Source organism: Callorhinus ursinus, unplaced genomic scaffold (assembly GCF_003265705.2).
Source record: "Callorhinus ursinus isolate GAN/ISIS: 27379988/994484 unplaced genomic scaffold, GSC_fseal_2.0 scaffold45, whole genome shotgun sequence".
Classification (NCBI taxonomy): domain Eukaryota; kingdom Metazoa; phylum Chordata; class Mammalia; order Carnivora; family Otariidae; genus Callorhinus; species Callorhinus ursinus.
In genome coordinates this window covers 1,377,440-1,403,556 of record NW_027397107.1, presented here as the reverse complement: position 1 = coordinate 1,403,556, position 26,117 = coordinate 1,377,440, and the positions used below count along the sequence as shown (strand labels likewise).

General features: G+C 44.4%; 1 protein-coding gene and 1 long non-coding RNA gene across 14 annotated transcripts in view; one reads left to right on the top strand and one right to left on the bottom strand.

Annotated features, from left to right (window-relative positions):
* ZFAND6 (zinc finger AN1-type containing 6) overlaps positions 1 to 15,900 on the bottom strand; it is a 67,250-nt gene extending 51,350 nt beyond the window's left edge. For 3 of the 13 annotated variants that reach the window (XM_025892993.2, XM_025892990.2, XM_073882158.1), the window contains exon 1: positions 15,740 to 15,900. The gene's annotated coding sequence lies outside the window, so the exon portion shown is untranslated. Of the gene's footprint in view, positions 1 to 5,935; positions 5,991 to 6,033; positions 6,164 to 6,848; positions 6,956 to 15,739 lie in introns of those variants that run through there. The other 10 variants (XM_073882153.1, XM_073882154.1, XM_073882147.1 and 7 more) reach the window with 7 other exon arrangements.
* Positions 15,901 to 16,403: 503 nt separating this feature from the next.
* Positions 16,404 to 26,117, top strand: part of LOC141370793 (uncharacterized) — a 49,631-nt gene continuing 39,917 nt past the window's right edge. The window contains exon 1 of the long non-coding RNA XR_012375137.1: positions 16,404 to 16,590. This is a non-coding gene — a long non-coding RNA (uncharacterized lncRNA). The remainder of the gene's footprint in view (positions 16,591 to 26,117) is intronic.

Below are 26,117 nucleotides of genomic sequence, written 5' to 3'. Positions count from 1 at the left end.
AAGAAATTTCTGTAACTTCCTCTTAATTTTGCTGTGAACTGAAAACTCCTCTAAAAATATTAAATCTTTTTAAAAAAGTTAACGTGTCTGATAGTGTTCAATATGAGTTGTGATTACTGAATTATTCCTCCCAATACTGCTGTCACCACTTCTCTGCATAGAAGCCTCCCACACCTCACCACAGCTCATAATCACACCACTCCCACAACCAGAGTTCACCACCTCAAGAATCCCAGAAGCTAGAGCTTACTAGTTAAGCGGAAAATTATATGGCACCCAACAAACCAGGAAAACTTTGGTGGAAGCCAGCTACGAGTCTTTTTATTACTTTACCATTTCAGAGTTGTCCCTTTTCAGGTGAAAAGAATAAAGCTTTTGCTCTTTATCCAAAATGAAAGAAAGAAAAGAAAAGAAAAAAGAGAAAAAGAGAAGAAAAAAGACAAGAAGGGTCTCTGTCACTGCTGTAGTCTAAAACATACCTAACTTTCAAGGCATGCTTCAGATTTTACTTTTTTATAATTTCCGGACTATCCTAGCTCATAGTGATCTTTCTCCCTGCTGAGCCTCTACCACAATCATTTATAACAAACCACAATCTGGCACTCAGTAATCTATAATATGGACTTATAGGACAGAGAATATTCATATCCCCCAATTTCTTCCAATAGTAAGTGAATTTAAGAAAAGGATGGGTCTTTCAGCACTTTGGCAAACTCACCTGACTAGGTGACTGGGTCAGCCTACCTGACTAGCCTCTGTGCACACAGCTCAACAAGAATTTACTTATTGAAACTATTATTTTAGGCAATTAATGAGACCTTTTCAGTGTAGGTTTTCATTTTAAATAATCTGTCAAGAATAATTTTTCCCACTAAAACAGATTCTATTTTATAAAGTTCTATAGCTACTGAGATTTGAAAAGAGATACACTATACGCTTTTAAGCAATTATCTAAAAAAATTAAGGAAAACTATTGTGTATTCTATTCATCAATACTAAGTTTTACACTCTTTTGAAATTATATATTATTTTATTATCGTAATATAGAACACGTAAAATTTATTCAATGAACAATTAATTTGCACTTTTATTATTTAAAAAACTAGCAAAAGATTATTTTGGATAATAAAATATGGCAAATTAAAACTTTTGAGAGTAGTATGGAATTTCCTGCCTCTAAAATACAAGAATACAATACAAAACAACCCACAAAAACTCCTGCTTTTATAATAGACAACTATGAATTTTAATTAAAAGTTTATAATTACATTAACTTCCAAGTCCAGTTATAGATTCAATCCCTTTCAAAACCAAATATTTACCTATATTTTTAAAAGTTCTATCCATTTGATCTTTTTCTTTTAACACCACGTCCTTTCTAAGCTATAGATGAAAGGCTTTATTTTCTTGACTGAATAAAGGTCATTTTGCCTAAAGTATGTTGGAGGGGGTGGTGGAGAGAGATGAAGGGAAATGAAGTGACATATTTGAAATAAAAGTGATTCCAAATCAATTATGTCTCCGTTTATCTCAATTTGCTTTCTACAAAAAATCAGCTGCAGTATTTAACCTGTTGTGATGATACAACGTTGGGTGCAAGAGAACACGAGAAATGCACACCGGGTCTCCATGAACAGCCGTGTAAAGAGCCCATTACCATTTCAAACAGCTCTGATAAAGTGCTTCTGCACTACGCCTAATCTTCCTTTTACACAGGTAGGTTTCGAGCTTTTATTAAACGTGAAGAATTCAACAGCTTTGAAATTCAAAACTAACTAGGTATGGAAAACTACCTTATCTTTCCTACATTTCATTCTTTGATCTTCTTATATTCTGGATATGCTAAAATGTCTCTTTTTTGGAGTGTTCCAAAAAATTGTCAAACATGTTTTTTTGAAAACCCTTCAAGCACTTTTAGACTCTGGCAACAAGTTTTAAGTATTCCCTAGAAGAAGGAACTGCAAATAGTTGGTGAGAAGATGAAATGATGTGGTGTGGGGGGGAAAAAGGGTAGAGAAGCAGGGGCCAGCTTAGGAGGGCACATGGCTCAGCAGTTAGGAGGAAGGACTTTGGTCCAGCACACCTGAGTTCAAACTGTGCTAGCCGCTCACCAGCTAAGTCAATCCTGGACAAATTAGTTAAGCTTTCCAAGTTATCTTACTTCTTAAACGCACATAATAGTACTTACCTGTCCAAGTTGTTGGGGAGGGGACTACCTCAGAGAATGCTTAGCACAGAATTAGCTGGTATTATTACTCGTCCTAGGTAGCTAAGAAAGTTCAAAGGACAACAAAGAACACTAAAGAATTTTAAGCAGAGAAAAACAGACACAATCTCACAGTGAAGAATGTATTGTAGAAAGCCAAAACTGGAAGTGAAGATGAGTTAAGAAACTGTTTTACTAATCGAAATAAGAAGCCATGGACTCTAGATACTATGGATTTAAAACTGATAGGAGGGATAGATGGCTGGCTCAGTCCATGGGGTGTGCGACTCTTGATCTCGGGGCTGTGAGTTTGAGCCCTGCGTTGGGTGTAGCGACTACTTAAAAATAAAATCTTTTAAATTAAGTAAATAAATAAAATTGTTAGGAGGCTGAGGCTCACTGGGTGTGGAAGAAGAAGGAAGAGCCAGGACAAAACCCAGGTTTTGCCTACCACCCATTTTCTGTGACAGGAGGGAAGAAAGGATTGCAGGATACTGCTGGGAGGGCGACAAAAGGCAGTTAAAATTTAGCCTTGCTGAGTTTCACATAGGTATGGAAGAGAGACCTTTGTTAGCTGGATGAACATGGGTTTCAAGATTTCAAAAAATCTGGATTTAAGATATAGATCTTAGAATCATTACTGTGTACAGGCAGTTACCTGAAGATGTGGTCCTGGAGATCACCCAAGAAGGATAGCCTGAGAAAAATGTTAGGGAGGAAACACTTGCAAAGGACAGAAATCACAAAAAGAAGCCCGAGCAATATCATTAAACCCATGGGAAGACTTTCAAGAAGGAAAAAGTAGTTAATAGTGCTAAATTTTACTGAGAAATCAAGTGCATACTCAACAAAAATCCGCTGGTCGGGGAGGAAGGTGCTTATACTGGGGAGAAAATGTAAAAGGTATAAAGAGAGATAGATGGATCTGCTCCCTTTTACCCCCCAAAATTGTTTCAAGTTCATTTTTTCTAATGACATCCAAACACGAAAAATCAGATTTAAGTCAAACAAGTTCCCACACATCAATTAATAAACAAGCACTTCCTACAAGTTTTCAAGAAAATTTACTTCCTAAAACATTTACCTACTTTTTATAAAGAAGCCACACAAGAAAAACATTGCAAAGCCGTAAAAGTCCCTCTATTACACAGAACAGAGAGACCTTGTAAATACTAAGCCACTGTTTCTAGGTTCTCTCCAGTTTTACCAACTTATTGTCCATTAAAATTTTAACTTGTCATTAGAGGAAAAAAAGTCACTGTATTCCCCTTGAATGGAGACTAACAATAGAAGCTCTGAATGCATTTAATATTCTCTCTTAGATCACTTTTTTCCTAATCCTTAACGAATAAAATAGAGCTATCACTATTCTTATCCTGCCTCAATATTAGCTCATTTACAGAATTTTCTTCTCCCTCTAGGAAATTGGCTTCTACTCTGAGAAAAACCCATACACTGCAAGGCTGCTAGCCCTAGTGCCATCATCCAGAGGGCAGTGCAGCAGACACGGCGGAGGTGCGCGCCCAACTACAGATGCTCACTTCTCTCAGTGCTGGCATTCCCAGAGCCCTGGAGGAGCAAATGTGTCCACAGCTCAACCTGCAAAGACTTTAGTTAAAATCGTTATGTTTACAATTATCTTCATCTCTATTGTAGCAACAAGATCAGAATGTTAAGACTGAAAAAAAATGAAATACATTTTCTCAAAATCAGAACAAAGGAAAGATTTGTGATATAAATATTTAAGCACCAACACAAATTGTAAACATTCAAGTGAAACCCAAACAACTGTTCTACTCATGAATGAAGAATTTATCTGTGTTAAGTTCTGATACAGCCACAAAATTTAAATGCATGGAAAATGTGTTTCATGGTAACTACTTCACTAATTACAACTGATGAGTTTTAGGTCCTTCTCCACTTCAAAAGTTAAGAAAAACCCAAGTGTCTAGAAAACTCAAACTCTTCACCTGTTGGCAAACAAAACAGACATTTAAAAAAGCTTTCCCCTGAAACAAACACAATGACCAACAAAACATTAAGCTCTGGAAGTTGGAGACACGACGTTATCAGTAATTGAAAAAATTCACAGAAAATAAGTTAAACTGCAGCTGTGTTCAACTACTTTGTGTCAGCGAGTCAGAGCTTCACCCACCATTTATCACAGCCTCCCATTCATCAATTAAATTAGTATTTTTAATTGTCTTGAATTTTGCTTTAAAACAACTTTTTAAGTTTATTCTAGAACATTAGTTAACAAGTTCATAACCTGAGCAGTTACGGCGGCCTAGCCCACTGAACACACTAGCTGTTGAGAGCACATGATCAGCAGTCATTGCCAAACAAAGAGTGTTCTTAAAGACAGACAAAAAACATGGGTCTAGTACTGCTGTGTGAGTGCACAGTCGTCTTCTCACATTTAATTGAAAACGTATGAAATACTGGAAAGGTGCTGATATAATACCATTTTAAAATGTAGATCTACACATACTAATTCTGTTTCTCTACCATATAAAAACCCAGGCATGCACAGTAGGCTGTCCACACCTGTTCAGAGTCAGGTAATGTTAAGTGGCACTACTGTAGCCCTTCTCTACAAATGTTTCTGATAAATCTTCTTGTAAGAAATTATTTCTTCCAATAAGTGCTTACTAGAAGAAGCACATAAGACCTTGTCTGAACAGCCAGGCCAATGTAAAATGTTAAGCCCAGTACTTACTGACAGCAATACATGTAATAAGTAAATTACCCAATGAAGATATAATCGCTCACTTAAGCAGGTAAAAATTTTTCCAATTTCTTTCAGCTTGTTTTAATATCCAGAAAATGACTTTATATTCATCTACATCTTGGAAAATGGGATTTAAAATAGGTTATTAGTTTAGGCAAAAACTAATCACCCAATCGGAGAGCTTCAGAGGCACACTTTAATACAACATTTAAGGGGCTACCCATTAGAGAAATTTTGAAGCACATCCTGCTGGTGGCAATATAAACTGCTATAACCTTTCTAAAAAGCAATTTGGCCACTGAAGTGTTCATATCCTTTGATCTAGGTAAGCCCACTCAGGGGATTTTTCCAGAAGAAAAATCTTGGGAAAGACGAGGAAATATTTTTAAATGTACACAAAGAAGTCTGTTTAACACAACGCTATTTAAAATGGTGAAAAATTAGGAACAATCTAAATGTAATACAGGCAAAAGACTAGGTCAATTAAGGTCCTACTAACTTAAAAGAATTATACAACTAAAATTAAAACAATTTTAACAGATGACACAGTTTAGTGAAATATAAAACTACAATTATTTACAATTATGGGAAAAATACAGGAATTTGGTAAGGTACAGAAGAGGAAAAAGAAAAAATAAGAGCACCACACAGTGATGTTCTTATGGGTATATAGTGACTTTTCCTGATTTTATCATTACTATTATTACTATGATATTGTTTAAGCAACAGAACGGAAAGCATACATTTAAAAACCTCTGCATGAACCAAAAGGGGTAGCACAGCAAATACAGCTACACTGGCTGAAATGCTTAGCAGGCACTTGCGCCGATTATTCAGATGAACTCTTACACCTTTATTTCTAGGAGATCAAAGGGCAACAATATGAAGAAAACAGTCTCTAAAGAACACCCTGGTAGTGAAACATACTATAATTATTTCATAAGTTAAGAAATGTCAGTAGATTCAGAGATAGTTTCCAAAAAGTTTTGAGAGCCCACCTACAGCTCTGCACCCATTCCCCGCTCCTGTTGAGGGTGTTTCTTAGGTCCACGTCTGAAACAGATGGGAGTTTGAATGAAAAAGCGAGTACTTTTACCTTGTGCTACACAGAATGAAGTCAATGAGCTCCTCAACAACAAATCCGGGGCACACTAAGGATGCCAGCCCGCTGCCCCGTCCGCAGCACGCTGTAGTTGATGGGGGTGCTGGGGTGAGTCCGGGGCACACTGTAGGGGGAGGGGCTGGGGTGAGTCCGGGGCACACTGTAGGGGGAGGTGCTGGGGGTGAGTCCCGGGCACACTGTAGGGGGAGGTGTTGGGGGTGAGTCCGGGGGATACTGTAATGGGGGAGGGGCTGGGGCAAGTCCGGGGCACACTGTAGGCGGAGGTGGTGGGGGTGAGTCCGGGGGACACTGTTGGGGGGGTTCCTGGGGGGGAGGCCGGGGGGAACTGGAGGAGGGGGGGCGGGGGGGGAAGCCCGGGGGACACGGGAGGGGGGGGGGTGGTCCTGGGGGTGGGAGGGAAAGCCCCGGCGACGCCGACCAGTGACCGCACTCGCGCCCGAGCCCCCGCCGCCCGTCCTCCCGTGGATTCAACGACACCCTGAGTTCAGGGGCACGACCCCCTCCAGGTGTGAGGGCGAGGAAGCCCGTTGCTGGAGAGGACCCCGGCCCCCACGACCTCTAACCACACTCAGGCTCTCAACTAGAGATCCTGACGAACAAAGTCAAGTTTGATCCTCTCAACACCTATTTCCTGTCCAAACAGCCCTTTTGTTCTGCTTCCCTGCTTAATGTTAATGTTCGGTTTGCATCAGAAAATAGCACAATGACAGAACCGAGCACACACAGAAGCATAAAGGAGCAAAAGTGTAAAATAAAGGATTATTAGAAGATCGGAACAAAAATCCTACCACCAAAACCTCCACAATTTTCTGTTTGCTTCCCCTCAGATTAACTTCACTTGAAGCTGTGCTCCACGGCAACCAAGCATGAACGGCAGGCCCCGCCCCCTGCAGTCTACTGGCCGACGAGGATATGCCCCGCCCCGAGCAGGAGGCTCGTCGCTGCGATTGGACGCGGCTGACATCCATTATTTTAAAGAACTTTTCCTTGCTAGCAGGTTCGGTCGCACCCGCCGAAACCCGCTGATAAGCTGGTTTCTTAAAGGGACAGCAGGCAGTGTTTCGGTTTCCCAGGGCAAAGTGTTTGCTCACTCTTTTGTCTGGAAAAAAACGCACACACCGAGGCGCCGCGACTAAAGTCTGACAGCCGCAGCGCCCACCTGCAGTTCTGGGACCAACTCTTCAAAACACGATGCTCTTAGCCTACGTCATTTTAGGTTCTACACAGCCATGAAGGTGAAGTGAAGCTCGGTATAGGACACACTCCCTTTACAACAGAGTTCACAGGTTGTCTGGAATTTTTTAAAGTGGCAACAGAAAATCCACTACAAAATTCTGCCAAACTGAACAAGAACGGTATTTTCTCTAAGACTTAAAAATAGGATCATTTAAGTCATGGAAAATAGATAGCCCTGAAACACTAAATGCAAAATACTCATTTTTGCACCACCAAAGTTACTGCTACTCTGTCCTCAGCATCACCGCAGGGTAAAAATTGGGGGGCCCTCAAACTCTAGTATTTCTACTTAAAAGTGCACACACATCTACAGGTGTGACGTGTCTGCCTCGGTGAGTGCGCAGCCAAGGCAAATGGACATCTACAAAAGGGAAAGGCAACCTGCCCTGAGCGCAAGTTCTGAGTGAAGTCCAGGATGATTTTAGTTGTTTTATTTTTAAATTACCGTTGCTTTTTAATCAAGGGTAGGCACAATTTTGCAGCCTCCTTGAGCATTCATTAATTTAAGGGGCCGTGAGCAGCCCGGAGTGCAGCCAAAGGCAGGGAGACTCCTCTGAGAATACTGAGTGACAGTAAATGTCACCTGTGGAGATTCTAAAGACATCACACGCAAACACGTGCCTTTATACATTACTAAGTTTGCTGTATTTTATTATGTTTATTTTAATTAGAACTGCTTATGTTTTAATAGCTTGGCCAATCAAATATTACTGACATTAATCACTACCTGACTGAATGGCATTTTAACTTGTTCAGTAAAGTCTAATTTTCACCCCTACCAAAATTTTAACTGATTTATAAAAATAAATCCAAAAAAGTAATGCAAATTAAAGTGGTTTCTTCTCAAAAATACTTTCAATAAGTTTATATAAAAATTTTTAAAATTAAATGTACAGTTTTCAAAGTTCAAAATCTTGCAAGCATTTTTCCTGAAAGAAAATCCATATATTAGAACGACACAAAGCCAACAAACTTGTTTTGAATACAAAGAGAAATCTGTAGGAAACTGAAAATTCACATAATTGCAACTAGACATGAATATGGAGTAATGCCCTGCAGAAGCCCAAACAGCTGCATCATCTATTATGCCTTTTAAGTGGACAAACTGAAAGAGCCAATTCACAGAGGCCTAGTCCCAAGATGCTTTGCAAGGATTCACTGCTCTGAATGCCCAGTACTTTACGAGTCAAGTTCAGGTTTTCTTCCCACTGTGTGGACACTCTCACCAAACAACACTGGAAGCAGAAGAGGTACAGGAGCAAATAACAGAAAGAATACATAATTCGAGTTACAGCATAAAACTTGGGGGGGAAAAAAAGGTTTAAGATGGCCAAAATTTGACAGGGCTATAGAAAAAGAGATGGCAAGCTTTTATATCTTAAAATTTGGCAAGCATAAAATTAGAAGACAGTTACGGGAACGAAAAAACCTTTGCTCTGACATCAATTTTTCACTTCAGAGTTAATTATTTGTATAAAACAGACACATATTACATACACTAAAATAACACCAGGACCACTCTCAATCTACAACCCAAAAAAGAAATACAGACGTGGTTATACCAGATTATTCGAAGATCTCTAGGACCTAATTGAAAGAACTTCACAGTGATAAATATCATTTTAGGTGGCTCACAGGTTAAAAATAAGGGGATTTTATTCCACTTCTAAATCAGTTGCAGAAGAAAACAGCAAAAATAAATAAAAGGAAAGCAACACCACAACTGAGATTATCTGAAAACAATATTGCTTCAGAGAAACAAGAAACCTGCAAAAGTTCCAAGGCTCCCTGATTGCATGTGACAATACCACTTTTTGAACATTAAGTATTCAAAGGACGTACTGTGTATTCTTGGTGGGGGAGGAGTTCAGAAGCCTTCCCAAACCTATCAACTAACAATGTAGATGATAACAAGCCAGAACAACTTGGTCTCATCTCACTTTAAAAAAAGACCCTCTATAAGGAGCAAGTACCTAGACTACCAGGATTAACTTCGGTAGGTACAGAACAGGGTGAAAGCTTCCTCAGAATTTTAAAGGACTGAGAACAATTCAAACTATTCTTCACACAACAGAAATTAATCCTTGGCATCGGCCCTGGGTGCTAACAGGTGGGTTTATGCAGTAACTGATAAAAGGCCCAGCCTGACATTCACGAAGCATGACCAGGTCACTAAAGATGTGGTCTCAAAACCACTACTAATGGAGGAAAAAAAAAATTAGAAAAACATTTCCCTGACAAATACACATTGCTTACAAAAGTGAGGCATGTATTTGTTTGCAACGCCTGCCCTGTGTCTCCCAGTTCATTAAGGGAAAACAACACAAGGGGAACACTGGGAGCAAGGGGGAAGGGTAATGACCCATTCAGCAAAATACTAAACACAAAGGGAACATTAAGGAAACAAAGGAATAGGAAAGCATAAACCGAGCTGAGGTATCTTTCTATAAGACAATAAATTGTTTTAAGTCTACAGGGATAAACAAGGTCACCACAAATGTAAACTAAAAAGGAACAGGAATCACAGTATTGAGACCAAAGTATAAGAAAAAAGCATTCCCAATACTCAGTTATTAAGATTTAATAGCCATAAATTTTCACGTGCCAAGTAACATACCACCACCAATCTAAGTAAACTGCGAGACATAGAAAAGTGATGGAAAACATATCTGCAGACTCTGAGTTCCCTCCTCTCTCCTTAGCAGTCTAAGCTAGAAAAAAATAAAAGATGAAAAAATAAATGATCCACTCTAATTATTTAATAAAATTAATTTTTATATAGCTATCAAAAGAAAAGCTCCTTTTTTCAACAGTCATGGAAATTTTTAAAGAATTATAGTCACAGAAAATGAACAATTTTGAAAAGCACAAACTGAACAGGTAACATCCTCTGATGACCACACAGTAATGTTCAAAGTTAACAGAAAAATGTATGAACTCATCAAAGGTTCCAAACACCTACTGTATGCTGGGTCCCGCTAGCTGCTGTGGACTGTGGAGACTGAGGGTCTGGAGTTAGACCACTGTTGTCCCACAGCGATGTCATGGGAACCACAGGTAATTTTCCGTGTTCTCGTAGCCACATTACAATGTTAAAACAGTTAAATTAATTTTACTTAACACAAAACATATAAAATAGCGTTACTTCAATATATAATCATTCCTAAATTGAGATTTTTTTCTTTTTTTTTGTAGTAGAAATCCAGTTCATATTTCATGCTTATGGAATCATTCAGACTTGTGATATTTCAACAGCCAGTGGCTACTTAAATTTATATCTCTGCTGTCCAGTACAACAGCCACTAGCCACATGTGGATACTGAACAACTGGTATGTACCAGTACAACTGAGGAACAGAATTTATAGTATTACTTAATTTTAATAGATTTAAATAGCCACAAGTGGCTATCTACCAGCTTGGAAATAGCAGCTCTCGTGAAAGAAACAGACACTAAAACAAGTGACATACACTTAATGAATTGCAGTTATTACAATATTTACAGAAAAAATGTCCGATATGAAATGAGTAAATATAGCCAACAGAGGGCTTAACGTCTTTTGTCAGCATTAAGGAAGGATTCTTCAAGGAAATCACAATTAAGCAAAAGGGCACAGCATATGCAAAGGTCTTGAGTGGAGAAAAACTGGAAAATACAGTAGAAATAATGAAGGAAAGCACCAAGGGGTGAAATCATCTTAAATTATTCATAGGAGACTGATTTGGGTCACAGAATCCAAACAGGGTAGGAACGCAGAGAAGTGGAAGCAGCCCTATCTCTTGGAAATAATGTAAGTCTCCCCAAGAAGTCTTGCGGGACCCACTGCTCACTCGGTGAGCCCTAGTCATTCCACTCTTCTGTCAAATCCTAAATCAAGCCAGGCTCTTCTGTCCTTTTTGTGCTATAGCAGTTCCCTTTGCTTGAAAAACTTCCCCCAGCTCTTTCTTGATCTTAGAATTCAAAATCACAGTTCCAAATTTTCTATAGGACAAGCTTCAGGCTCAAAACTGTTTACAGGGCAATTTTTACAAAAAAAGAAATTTGTAAAAGAAACTCAGTGTGCCATTGTTATATGATTTTTTTTAATGTTCTGACAGATCCAGGAAACTCTTAAAGAAACTCCCCAAACCAACCTTGGTTCCACCATTAAGTTTAAATATTACATCCTCACAGAGACATTCTCAGGACTCCAATTAGCACGTGCCAATCCCTATTGGCACACCGTATTTCTTTCCTTCCTAGCACTTGTCAACATCTGAAAACTCTTTCTTTGGTTTGTTAATAGCCTAGCTTTCCCAGAGACTCGGAACTTGGTGAAAGCAAAGGCCCTGTGCGTTCACCACGGAGGCTTGAGCACCGGGCACAAAGTCCAGGCGGCAAGGAGCAACAGCAGCGATGAGGGACAAGTAAATAAACAGATATTTTTACATGTCAGCATTTAAGGAATGTAGCTAAAACTACATGCAAAGGAGAATTTAATGGCACTAAAATTTTTTATTATACAACATATAGAAATAGAGTTTTTTAATTTAAAAATTCAAAACCCAAAAACAACCTACAGACCCTAAGGAATCAACTAAAAAACTCAAGAACAAAGCAACAGCCAAAAATTTGGGGAGGAAAAGGGAGGGAGACTAACAGTAACAAAATGAAAATACATTATTACTCCCAACTACTAAAACAATGTGCACTAGTATCAAATCATGAATACTGAATAAAAGCTAAAAAGAACCAAATATATAGTATATAATAAAGACAGCTTTATTTCAAGGCAACAAGAAAAAGATTTTTGTTAATGGGGCTAAAACAACTGATTAATTATTACGGAAAAATAAAGGAAGTTATTTCACTTCATGTATGATGTCAAAACAAATCCCAGAAGAACAGAAAGAGATAGACATGAAAATGAAACCATAAAAGAACTAGAAGAAAACAGTTAATCTGGGCAAGAGAACCCAATAAATATGAAAGTAAAGTAGCCATAGAAAGGAGATATTAACCTAAATTTCTAAAAGGGTAAAAACTCTTTCAAGTTAAAATAAAAAATACCCTAAGCAAATAAAAGGCAAACAAAGAGCCAGGGAAAGTATCTGCGGGATGTGACAAGGGGCTGCTATCCTAAATATATAGAAGAATAAAAAGGGTATTGCCAATATAGAACACTGCCCCAAATGAGCAAAAGACAGATTAGAAGATACAATACCTCTCTCTCCACTCGTCATCATAATTAATTTAAGAAATATATAACCAGGGAGCACCTGGGTGGCTCAGTCATTAAGCGTCTGCCTTCGGCTCAGGTCATGGTGCCAGGGTCCTGGGATCGAGCCCCGCGTCAGGCTTCTGCACGGCGGGAAGCCTGCTTCTCCCTCTCCCACTCCCCCTGCTTGTGTTCCCTCTCTCTGTCAAATAAATAAATAAAATCTTTAAAAGAAAAGAAAAGAAAGAAATATATAATTAGTCTTATGAAAAGGGAAGGCAGGAAAGAAAATATTCAAGCATTGGCAAAGATATGGAGGAAATGTGTATTCTCTCACATTTTTTGTCAAACTTTATACTGGTTTGATCAACTTTATGTTAGGTAAATTTTTTAAAAGATCTGACAATATTTATAAAAACACAAAAAAATGTTCATATACTTTGACTCAGTCACTGTAAGACAGACTGAATCCCAAAGAAATAAGAAAATGGAGAAAGACTTAGCTCTTCACCACACTCTAATAGTGAAAAAAGGATGAAGCAACAAGTCACATGACAGGTGATTAATTACAGTAAGATGAAAAGCTGTATGCCCTTACAGAATCCTATGTATGTGGATCTAACTTCTGCCGTCAAGTGAGAGACAATAACCAAATAAACCACTTCGGATGACGGGTTCCATAAAGAAATGAAGCGGAGTCACAGGGTCAGGGAATTTGAAGGACAGTACCAAGGGGTGAAATAAAGGCATCTCTGAAGCAATGACATGTGAGCAGACATACGACTGGATGTGCCAGAGAGCAAAAGTTTTAAGGAAATAAGCGTAGCATGCTCAAGAATCCCAAAAAGACCAGTACAGCTGGAGGTGCATGAGTCAGGGTGTCAGGGGGAAAGCCCACAAGGCTGGATGGTCTCGAGCTGCACCATCCAACCCACAGCCACAAGTCATGTGTGGCTAGCTATTCGGCACTTGAAACATGGCCAGTCCCCGATGCACTCTAAGTGGAAAATATATACTAGATTTTGAAGACAGTCTGAAAAAAGTATAATATCCCATTAATAATTTCTTATGCTAATCACTTAATGAAATCATAGTATCTTGGGTTACGTAAAATATATCTCACCTGATTCTCTTTTTTTAATGTGGCTATCAGAAAGTTTTAAAGATTTTACCTCTTTGAGAACGGGGTGGGGGAGGGAATCTCAAGCAGACTTCCCACTGAATGTAGAGTACTACATGGGGCTCGATCTCACAACCATGAGATCATGACCTGAGCCAAAATCAAGAGTCAGATGCTTAACTGAGCCACCCAGGTGCCCCTGGCTATCAGAAAACTTTAAATTACTTATGTAGCTACTCCTGCACCTTTAAGAACAAGTTATTTGGAGCTATCTATAAACTCCCATTACTTACACACACCACTTTCCGGAAGTTAACGCTGCTCCCTACTTTGTCAGTGCATTGCTGTTAGCATGGTAAATAACACGTCACTCTAGAAGCACACCGCTTGGGGCACTCATAAATCTGAGGCTAAGGAACTAAAGAGTACTTAAATGTGTGGTGAGCATATCCCAATACCCCCCCCCACATCTTCCCCCAAAAATGTCCAGGAGGACACCCTCCATGTCATTCCACAGAAGAGCACCTTGGTCCTAATACTTTTCCTTAAAGGCTCTGCCATTTGATAGGGGCTTCCCTTAACCAAAGTCTGCAAAGCTGGAAGGACAGGTGGAGGGCAGGTTTCCCTGACATAGTATGCTAAGGAAGAAGAGAAGTTTTAGGTGATCTGCCAGAGATGACACAAAGGGGGGGCTGACACACAAAGACTGATTAATTTTACACACAATCAAGTGTTTTTTGTACTTATATTTACTTTTGCATTGAAAAAGTAGACAGCAGCTGGCGCCTGACTTCTCCCAGTGAGATTTCAAAGGAAAAGACTCACGATCCATACACAATGACAGGAATCTGGGTTTCTTTCAAACGTTCAGAAACCATGAACCAATCACGGCGGCTCCGAGTCTTCCCCGAACGCCCCTCATTCTCTCCCGCAATCTAACCCTCTCTGCTCTCGAGGAACCGGTGCAGGCGTGCGCCGGGAGCAGGAAACAAGCAGGCTTCATGGGCCCCAGCTGCTGAGAGCCCGGAGTTCTCCGAGCCCACGACTCATGGAGGGTGAGCACAGTGCTGCACGGTCCCCGAGTCATCACGGTCCCGGCTGTTGGCACCAAGCTCGAAAGAAGAGCGCTCCAAACACACATACAAACGTGATGAAACTGTATTTTTTTAGAAGGCGAGACATGATAAACACGAAGCTGACTGGACTGAACTGATTCGCCAGGTGAGGAGGCCGGGGCACAGGGCCCCGGCGAGCAGATGCCAGCCTGGGTCGGTTCCAACTCTCGGGGTGGGAGCCAGCAGCCAGCGATCTCTCTCTTCATACTATTTTTCAGTACTCCTCTGCTTTAGAAAGGCGGCGTTACGGGAGTCTGCGGCACGCTGAACCGCCGATCCCAGGAAACGGTCACTCCCCGCCCCCGCCCCCTCCTCCTCCGCCCCCGCACCCCTGCCTGCCCAGGTGATTCTGTAAAAAGTGCAAGGAGCACAGTGGGGAGGCAACCTGTTGCACAAACGTAAATGTGCGTCTTTTGCAGAAAAAGAGCATTTTTCCCTTGAAGCTCTGGCCCGTAGGTCGCGGGCAGGTAATTAGCCCCGGGCCAACCTCGGAGGTCAGCGTAGCTCTGTCGGGAAAAGGAAACTCCGGCTGCAAGCCTCGCTCGGGGCCTCGGGGCCCGCACACAGCGCGGGCTCCGACCGCCCCCCAACTTTCAGCGCGCACAGGAGTCCCGGGGCGCCCCCTCCTCAGCTAGACCGGCTGCCGCAGGGGACGGGGGGTGGGGGCGCTCGGGACCCCCGCCCCGCCCCCCGCACACACCCGGGCCGCAGGAACGCGCCGTGACAGGAGGGACCGCCCCCGGCCGGGGCCGCGGGCGCAGCAGGTGGAGGCCCGTTCCCCGCCCTCCCGCCTGCCAACTGCTCCGAGCGGGGGCGGGGGCTCGGCGAGCGCAGCCCCCGGCCCGCCCGGCCCCCCCGCCCGCCGTCCTGGCTTCCGCCCGCCAGCCCGGGAGCGCCTCAGCCGCGCCTCAGCCGCGCCTCGGCCGGTGGGGGAGGGGAGCGGCTCCGGCCCCCCGGCCCCCCCCAACTTCCTCAGCCCCCTCGGTCCCCCGTCCCCGGCCGCGCTGCTCACCTGGCGGCGGCCCTCCCCGCCCGCCGCGCTGCCCGCCGCCGCCGGTCGCCGCCGGAGAGTGGGGACAGGTGAGGCCGCCGAACCCCTGCTCGCTCCGGCCCCGCCGCCGCCGCCGCCGGCCCTCCGTCCGCTGTTTATTAAACTTTTCTGTTTGGTTGTTCGGCCTGTGACGCGACCGCCGGCCCGAGCTCTGCGATTGGCCGGCGCCCGGCGCTGACGCGGCGCCCCGCCCGCCGCCTAATTATTACCGGCCGGGCGGGGCCGCGGGGGCGGGGCCCACGGCGCGCGGCGATTGGCCGGCGCCCCGCGCCGGGGGCGGGGCGGAGCGCTGGGAGCCGCTCCCCCTGCCTCGCCGCGCGCCTGGCGCTTCTTCCGCTGGGCTCGCGCGGATACCGGCGCGTGGGCCGGGGGCTTCTGGTGGCTGGCCTCGTGTTGTGTGGCCGTCAGTGCGGGCCCCTCCGCTCCCTCGCCGGCCGCGGCGCCGGAAAGCGTGTGTTCCCCCTGTCAGTCTTGCACAAGGGAACTCCGAACCGGGCGCACGTGCGACCCCCTGCCCCCGGCCTGGCGAGCGCTGGGTCCGAGCCCGGGGGGGGGGGGGGAGGGGGGCGCCGCGCCCCGGCGTGCCCACGCCGCCACGCGCACACGGACGTACGGGTGCCACGCGCGCCCTCCTGAGACCCCGGTGCCGCGGAGCGGGGCGGGCGGCGCCCCAGCGCGGGGGGAGCGAGTGCGGGCGGGAACGGCGCCCCCGGAGCGTCTCAGCCTTCAGGCTCCCGTGCAGCCCAAGCCGGAGCCCCGAGATAGAGTTCGAGGACGTGCTGTCGTACCTTGAGAGAGGGTGCGGCCGACAGGTAGGAGCAGACCGAGTCTCCAACGTCCTGTCTGTTTTCAGATCTCATGTTTTGTTCACCGTGAAGTTTTTACATTCATACTCTGCTGCTCAAAAAATATAGTATCAGGATCTTATTTATCTTGATTACTGAGCTTTTTGGTGCCCCTCTACATTTTAAGCTCGAAGTATCCCCGTGTCCTCACCGCGGTTGCGTCTCGCTTCGGGGAGAGGGATTTTGGCGGGACAGGCGGTGTAGAGACTGGGTCTTTGCAGATATAGGCCTTTGGGGATAAGAAGCGGCTAACCACTGAGAAGGCACAGGCCGGAAGGGAGTCCTCAAGGAGAAGGTGGCCTTAGGTTTTGGCAACGAAGAGTGCGTAAGGCTCGGCCATGCTGGGAACGGAAAGCAGCATTTTCCTGCTCTCCCACAGAGGCGGGAAGGTAGAATTGGGGGTTTGAAGAACAGTCTGATGTGTTTTGAGGTGACAGGCAGGGCTTCGGGGCGAGGTGACAAATGCCTCGTGTAACGTTGAGCTTGCTATCCGCAATAGGAGGGGGACAGCCCTAAACTGGAGAGAGCTTGTGCGGGGTGGAAAGGTTCTCAGAGGGTGTTTTTAACAGTCATTCAAATTTAATTTTGAACACAGACACACAAACGGTGGGTTAACCCAAGAGAAGGGGGTTTTGTCCAAGGATCTCATCTCTGATAATGGAGACCAGGTTATACTGGAGGCTAGAGAATGTTTTAGGCTCACGTATTACAAGTCTTAAAAGCCAAATTGAGTATTTGACTTTGCTTGGTGGGAAATGGGAAGCCATTATAGAATGAAAAGGACGGTAGGGAGGGAAGGAAATGGTGGATTATAACAATTTGGTGGGTTCTGCAGGTACTAGGAATAAATTTGCAGCCTGGGGTTCTCTCAACTATTCACTGCCCTCTTGGCATTGCAGAGTAGAACTATATGGAAAGATTTTAGGTTTTTGGCCACGATTTGCATCCCTATTAAGACACATTCTTGGCTCAGTGACGGTGAGCAAGACCCACGACCTCCCTGGATCTCAATTTTCTGTTAGTATAGGAAACATCAGTGAACAAAACAAAGATGCCTGCCCTCATCGATTTTTCATTCTAATGGGCAAAACACGTAATAAGTATTTGTGTTGTGAGTTAGAAGGTGGTAGGAGGTATAGACAAGAAAATGTACGCCAGGTCCACGATGGGGGGCAGGTTGCAGTGTTAAACCCAGTGGTCAGTGTAGGCATGGCTGGGAAGGTAAGGTTTGAATGGAATTTTAAGAGGTGAGGGTATAGTCCTGTGAATGACTGGGAGAAGAGCCTCCCAGACTGAGAACGGTTGTGTGCCGGGCTGGAGGCAGATGAGCTGGGTCGATGCTGCTGTGAACATTTGTCTACAAGAGTTTGTGGGCACATACATTCTCACTTGTCTTGGGTATGTAGCTAGGAGTGGTGCTTCATGTTTGTCACTTGAGGAACTGGGAACTGCTAGGTTGTTTTTCCAAAGGGGGTGCACTGTTTTACATTCCCACCAGCAAGGAGTGAGGGTTCCGGTTTGTCCACACCCTGGCAACACCTGTGAAGGGCTATCTTCGGATGATAGCCCACCCTAGTGAGAATGAAGTGGAACCTTGTGGTTGGGATTTGCATTTCCCTGATGGCTAATGATGCTGAGTGTCTTTTCATGTGCTTATTGGCCTTTTCTGGATCTTCTTTGGAGACATGTCTCTTCAGATCCTCTGCTCATTTTTAAATTGGGTTATTTGTCTTTTTAATTTTGGGTTGTAAGGGTTCTTTACGTATTCTGAACACAAGTCTCCTATCAGATATATAATTTGCAAATATTTTCTCTCATTTGTGGATCGTCGTTTCACTTGATTGCTGATATCATTTGAAGCCTAGAAGTTTTTTTTTTTTTTTAAAGATTTTATTTATTTGAGAGAGAGAGAGAATGAGAGATAGCATGAGAGGGGAGAGGGTCAGAGGGAGAAGCAGACTCCCCGCTGAGCAGGGAGCCCGATGTGGGACTCGATCCCGGGGCTCCAGGATCATGACCTGAGCCGAAGGCAGTCGCTCAACCCACTGTGCCACCCAGGCACCCTGAAGCCTAGAAGTTTTTAATTTTGCATTATCCTTTTCTTAGGTCCTCCCCTCCCCAACATCCAAGTAGTCACAAATTTAACTGATTCTGCCTTAGAAATCTCTCTGAAATGTAGCCCCCACACTGCCCTGTATACCCCCTTATTATTTTTCACCTGACTTTAAGCAAAGCCTCCAGACCTATTCGCTCCTCTATACCCCACCCAGATGGTCCTCCAGCTGCTTCCAGAATGATCTTTCTGAAACAAATTGAGCAGGTCAGACATCTGTGGGCTCCCCATTCCTGCTGGAACTGTTCTCAAACTCCTTCAATAAGAGTACCTGCAGCATTTTAAAAATTCAGATTGTAGGTCCACGATCTGGACACAGTGAATCAGAATCTCTAGGGGAAGAGCCTTGGCATCTATTTTTAATAAGCCCCCAGGTGATTTTTATTCTCAGAATAGTTATGCCTACAACAATGGTTCTAAACCAGGGGTGATTTTGTTCCCCGGGGGACGTTTGGCAATGTCAGGAGACGTTTTTGGTGGTGACAACTGGGGGGGGCGGTGAGCCACTGTCACTTTAGTGACACTAGGGGTGCTGCTAGACATCGTGCAGTGCACAGGGCAGCCACCCACCAAGAAACTGTCAGCCCTCAATGTCAGTCATGCCACACTGAGAGCCCTGGCAGTATTTATAGGAGATAAAATATGAACTTACGCATTAGAGCCTGGCCGATTGGTCCCCAACCCTATGAAAGATCTATCGCTCTGTAAGAACCATCACCAACTAAGTGGCTTAAAACAACAGTTTACTACGTCTCAGGATTCTGCAGCTGGCCTCGCCTGTGCTCTGTCATGGAGAAGCTGCCGGGGCCTGTTGAGCTGTACGCCTGTTCAGTTGGGTCTCAGGTTCCATGTGTGTTTCAACGCATGGAGGTTTGGGAGATACAAATGGTGTGAGCTTGGATGCCATTTCGGCCGTGTTCTACTGATCACGGAAGGTGATCAAGGGGTAGGCAAACAGATTCTACTTTTTAAAGCAAGGAACTTGCGAAGATGTCGTGGCCATGTTAATCCACCCACCAGCCCCCCTTTTCAGTACCGTCTCCGGGGCCCACCTCCTTCTAACCTCGGTGGGGACCTGCCAGGGCCAGACCAGACTCAGGCTCCAGGCAGCAGGGGAGGAAGTACCCTCAGAAAAACTTCACACAGACTCGCGGTAGCCCTTCTTCCGACGACTTTTCATCAGAGTCTAGGCCAAAGGTTTTAGTCTCAGGACCCTCCTATATTCAAAAATTTCTGAGGACCCCAAAGAACTTTTGTTTATGTGGGTTACATCTATCAATGTGTATCGCATTAGAAATTAAAAATGAGATGTTTTAAAAATAAACATTAATTAATTTAAAAATAGTAGTAACAAACTTTTTACCTGTTAACATTTTCAAATGGAAATTAGCCATATATGCATCAGAATACGCATCAGTAAGAAGACACCATGTTACATTTGTGCACAGAAGGCCGCTTGATGCTCAGATTTGTTTTTTCATTCTTTCTGTTGCAATATAACACCTCACGTAGCCTCTGCAACACTCCGTACACTCATAAGAAAGAGGCAAATCATGACAGTATTATAGTGAAAACAGTTCTGACCTCACAGATCCCCTCAAAGGGTTTCAGAGACCCGCAGGGGTCCGTGATCACACTTAAAGAACCATCCAGGGTTCTTCTCCCAACTGGCCCAGGCCAGCAGCTCCCTCAACTCCATGGACACAAAACTGCATTGACCGTATGTCAGGTTTAACGTCTAGGGCTTCTGCCCATCTACTAACATTCATTACATTCATTTGTCAGCCCTTTTATGACCTTACCCTGTGTGTGCACTCTCTGCTTACCCCCCACCAAACTCCTACTCATCCTTCAAAACCCACTATAAACGCCTGCTGCATGCTGAAGGCTTTCTTGACTCCTACGGGCAAAGTTAGGACTCCTCCTTTATGTGTTGTCACACACGTTACCCTCCTTCTGCAATAGAATTTACCCTGTGAAATTGAAACTTATCAGTCTGTATGTTTGCCTTCTCTCTAATTAGACCAGAAACTTGTTTTTCTGAAGTTTGGGATGGTTTTTTTTTCATATTGGAATGAGATGCAGGTTGTAAATCGATCCCTTTCCAAACCATTAACCAAGGACCCTGACAAATGTTTCAATCCTCCCCTTCCTCCTGGTTTTGTTTGAGGCCTCCTTTATCATATTCTAACTTTTTGTACATAGTAGATTTTAGATGTGGGCTTTTCCACTTATCTTCTTACTCTGCCTCAGCCATACGTCTGGTTTTAAGGAAGACCCGTGGTATGTGAACCCCATGGCCTCAGAAGAAGTTTTAGTGTCTAGTGGAGTCTGTCCTTCCATCTACTATTGCTCTTTCTCTTCTGAACTTTTTTGGAAATTCTGCTCTGTTCATGCCTCCAGGTTAACTTTGGAATAATTTTGTCAGTTTCCAAGAAATATCCTGCCAGGATTTTAACTGGGATTCCATATGCCTAAAACAATTTGGGGGGAGCAGGGAGAGAAGTGTGTACCTTCACAGAACTTGGGTGGTCCATCAAGAGGTCTGCTGGGGTTTTCCTTTTTCCATTTATTTAGCTTAAAAAAGTCTGTCGACATATTTTGTTTCCTTAATTGTATGTAACTGAGTGAAATATTAAAGAGGAATGCACCCATAGTATTTCTCACTAATAAGTCACTTAGGTATATTATTTTGTTGATACTGTAGATAAAATTTCATTTTTTCTTGTATTTTCAAATTGATCATTGTTAATATATTATAATTGCTACATAATTCTATGTACCTCGTTTTATACCTAACTATTTAACCGACCTTTTAAAATAGTCTTTAATAATTTTTCAGTTGATTGCTTTGTTTTTTATCAAAATAGTATTTTCCCTCTTCCTTTACAATCTATATACTTTTTGTTTTATGTCTTACTGCTTGCAGCCAGAATTGTCAATAGATGACACTACGAACTAATTTCTGACAAATGCTGATTTCTTTGGAACAAACACTGTTTTAAAAAAATGATGCTGGGCGCCTGAGTGGCTCAGTTGGTTAAGCCACTGCCTTCGGCTCAGGTCATGATCCTGGAGTCCCGGGATCGAGTCCCGCATCGGGCTCCCTGCTCGGCAGGGAGTCTGCTTCTCCCTCTGACCCTCTCCCCTCTCATGTGCTCTCTCTCTCTCTCATTCTTTCTCTCAAATAAATAAATAAATAAAATCTTTAAAAAAAAATAAAAAAATGATGCTGAGGAAGTAGCTTTTATGTTTCAATGCAGTGTGTCTTAAAAATGGCTGTTGAATTGTCTGGCTGAATTTTCCCCATCTGTGAAGACCATTGTGAAGATCGTTTTCATATTTTATCTGTAGTAGCAAAGTAGCAGATTAATAGGCTTACTTACACTGATTTTTCCTTACACTTTCTATTTTCATCTTGATCTGCATGATCTAGCCCGATCCATCCGTGGTATCAAACTGGCTTCCATTTAATGGTTCTAAACTGCCATCCTGCCCAGGGTAAATGTTCTTCTCGCACATGCTCCCTTCTGTGCTAACTCCAGGCAACTTGCTCGGGCCAAAGGATACTTAACCCTCAGAGAGAGAGAAAACGGGGAAAACCAGAACGTGCCGCGGACGAGCAGAGGAGTCTCTGCCGTGTGTTTGGCTGTCTGCGTCCCCAGTGGTCCAGTCTTATCTGCGCGTGCTCACTTCTCGCCCCCTGTGCAAACAGGAAAGGGCCGGATCTGCTCAGCGATGGGGCTGCCATTCAGACATCCCCCAATGGCAGCAGCCAGGAGGCGGGGGACAGAAGCCCCCATCCCTCCTCTCCTCCCTGGGGCCCAAGGTCCACCTGCTGGGAGACGATCAGGTGCAGGAACACCCACCACCGCACCCCTGGGCCCTTGGGCAAGCCCAAAAGTCAGCCTGCTCGCAGCCTCCAGCCCTCTCCATGACACATTTCCATGTGTGAGACGGGCTTTCCAACAGGATTCTTGGTGGCTTGCTCAGTCCCTGCGTGTCTCACGGGTCTGCTCAGGTGTTTTGCTCCCCATTTCATCGATTTTGATCATTTTTGCTTACTGAAAATCGTCTATTGTATTGAGATCTTCAAATGTGTGAGTGTACGCCTACACCGTGAGTCCCGCCGCGTCTCCACGCTAGGACGTGAGGTTGCCTGCTGAGACTCCAGTCCTAAGGACCACCATGGAGCTGTGGACAGCACATGGTCACTGATGGCACTTTGTGGACCTCTCTGAGGGCCTGATGTAGGCCACAGACTCCTTGGAAAACTGCGTTGACCGTATGTCAGGTTTAACGTCCAGGGTAGAAAATTCCTGTACTTCCTTGGCTTTGTCTGTGGACTGTGGACCTGTGTCCCACGGACTCCACAGCCAGAAGGACACAGATGGCCAGTGGCCTTGAGTGATCAGTGTGTATAGCCTTTTCCAGAACAAACGTGTGTCACTCACAAGTCGGGGGGGTTGGGCACCACAGGGACAGAGACAAAGAATAGTCACAGTCAGAACCACTGGCCGGGCCCACCCTCACACTGCCCAGCAGACCGGCCGTTTCAGCTGCTGAATTTCATCCCTGCTGCCCTAGCTGGCAAGGCCATTCCTATTAGAGGATGGAAGTGTTGATCCAGTTTACATTCTTTATGAGGCCATTCTGATTATTCAGTGCTCGATTTATCTGACTTGCTTTGTTACGAGTTAATACGATTGGACTGTTTTCCTGGCCACAGTTATATTGCTCAGTTTTAATTTATAAGTTGGTGCCTGGATTTATACATCAGACTGTGTCCTTTTGGCTAATGTGAGTCTGCCTGTGAGAAATGACTCTGATGACAAAAGTAGCATTTAGAGATGCAAGACAGTTACCACATCAGGATAGGGAGTGCTGCTCCCATGAAGCCTTGGGGGACACCCCATGGCCTCATCCAGGCAGGACGTCCTGACAGCCCTGTGATGGCTAAGACAGCCATTCTCTGCACCTAGCACTCCCCTAAATCCCACCTGTATATATCCCTTTTCTTCATTCTAATGGTAGTTGCTAGGCTAGGCTCCTAAACTAGAGTTCAAAGGATCGTCTGTTTTTGTTACCATTTTTAAAACATGCTCTCTTGTATTTATTTACCAATTCTACTCTTTTTTTGTGGCTTCCAATTGATTTAAATACTTTTCCTTAATTACCGTTTTCCTAATAGTTTCATGAGGACATTTCCCCCTTGTCCTGAAACCGTACGGTGGACGTCTGTTTTCTTCTCATCTCTCTGATACCGCAGCCTTCAGGACACTGAACTCGCCTCCGAGCTGTGCCCTTTTCATGTGCAGGTCCCACACTGATTTCCACGTTGGCTTTGTCTCTCCTCCATGAGGCTACTCTCATTTGTATTTTCAGAATTTTACTTCCTTTTTTTTTTTTTTAAAGATTTTATTTATTAAAGAGAGAGAGAGAGCACGAGCAGGAAGGAAAGGGAGAAGCAGGCTCCCTGCTGAGCAAGGAGTCTGACACAAGACCCGATCCCAGGACGCTGAGATCATAATCTGAGCCGAAGGCAGACACCCAACCGACTGAGCCAGCCAGGTGCCCCTCAGAATTTTACTTTGAGCCCGTCTCAGGCTAAGGAACTGTGCAGAAGAGGACACACGATAGCTGAATATGACGCGGTACTTGAGGTGGGCTTTGGGAACAGATGATGGACATGAAGAACTGAGGACGTCTGAACCAGGTATGAGCGGCAGCTGGGAATGATGTATGTGTCAGTACTGATTCACTGATTGGCACATGTGGACCGTAAGATGTCACTAGCACGGGAAGGTGGGTGTGCAGTATATAGGATCCCTCTGTACCGTCTTCAGCCTTCTCTATTAATTGGAAAGTACTCTAAAATGAAGTTTTTATTGAAAGAGCAAACCTCTCTAGCCCCTCAGACAGCCATCAGAACCTGTTTGCGAAGGGCTCCCATGCAGCAGTGATGGGCTTTGGCTGGGCCTGGGGCCAAGAGACCTCACCACTGGCCACTTAGTGAGCAGGATGCTGGATGCCCAGCCTTTGCCAGGAAGCCGGTGCTAAAGGAGACGGGTGCTGACCGGACACCCCGTTTTCCACAGCTCTGAGCCCTGAGAGGCCGCCCCACCCGGACTACCTCCATGAGCATGCCTGTCCTTTGGCCTCCAGTTGTGGTTGGTCTGTGGGAAACAGGGAGGGAGAAGGAGCCCGAGGTGGGGGTGCTTATTCTTGGGTCGAGCCCTTCTGGGTCATAGAGGGGAGTGATCCTCTTCTATCAAAGACCTCAGCTCCTGTCACCGTGGCCTCTTGCATTCAGCTCCTCACCCAGATTCTGGAAACAGTGTTCCCCTCCAGCTCTTATCAGCCCGAAGCACAGCTTTCACTCAGTACTACGGGCGTCAGGCTTATCGGTAGCACCTGGCAACTCCCCCAGACCCTGGGTACCCTACGGATACGTGCTCTGCTCACCCTCGATAAATGTTCATCCGATGAATGAACCGGCCAATGAATCAAACTGGTACAGTTACCAGAGACCCTTGTGACGTGGGACTGAACAGCCCCATGGTTAGAATGCAGGGAGGTCGGCGCTGGGCTCAACCGATGGCTCTTTTGCTTAACCAGACATGCAGTCTGGGGCAAGCTGTGCAAGTTGTCCAAGCTTCCATTGCTTCTCTTTAAAGTAGAGATCGGGGCGCCTGGGTGGCTCAGTCGGTGAAGCGTCTGCCTTCAGCTCAGGTCATGATCCCAGGGTCCTGGGATCGAGTCCCTCGTCAGGCTCCCTGCTTGGTGGGAGTCTGCTTCTCCCTCTGCCTCTGCCCCTACCCCTGCTTGTGCTCTCTCTCTCTCTCTCTGGCAAATAGATAAATAAAATCTTAAAAAAAAATAAAGTGGAGATCATCCTATTTTCTTCATTAAGTCGATTACGTGAAAAACAAATTATGCAAAATGCTTTAGCACAGTGTCTGGCACAAAGATAAACGCTCTGTAAACAGTAGTTATGCCTGCTGTCTCACGCAGTCATGACCGAAATCTGAAGGTCTTGTGCAATAGATAAACCAGGAAGCACAATTAACAAGCAAGCTAAACTTACTTGGCAAGCAGAGTGGTAAACACGTCCCACCCTTCAAGTAAGCAAAGGAACTGTAAGTAAAATAACAGTGAGACACCATGTCTTGCCTCCAAAATGAGAAAATTACTTTAGTAATACTTAAATTATTTAAATATTGGAAAGGGCACAGTGACTCAGGGACTCTCAGTCATTCAGCTTGGGGCTCAAAATTACCAGAAAGCAGTAGTTTTTTTGTTTTTGTTTTTGTTTTTTAAGATTTTATTTTAGAGTAGGGGCAGAGGGAGAATCTTTTTTCTTTAAATTTTTTATTGTTAT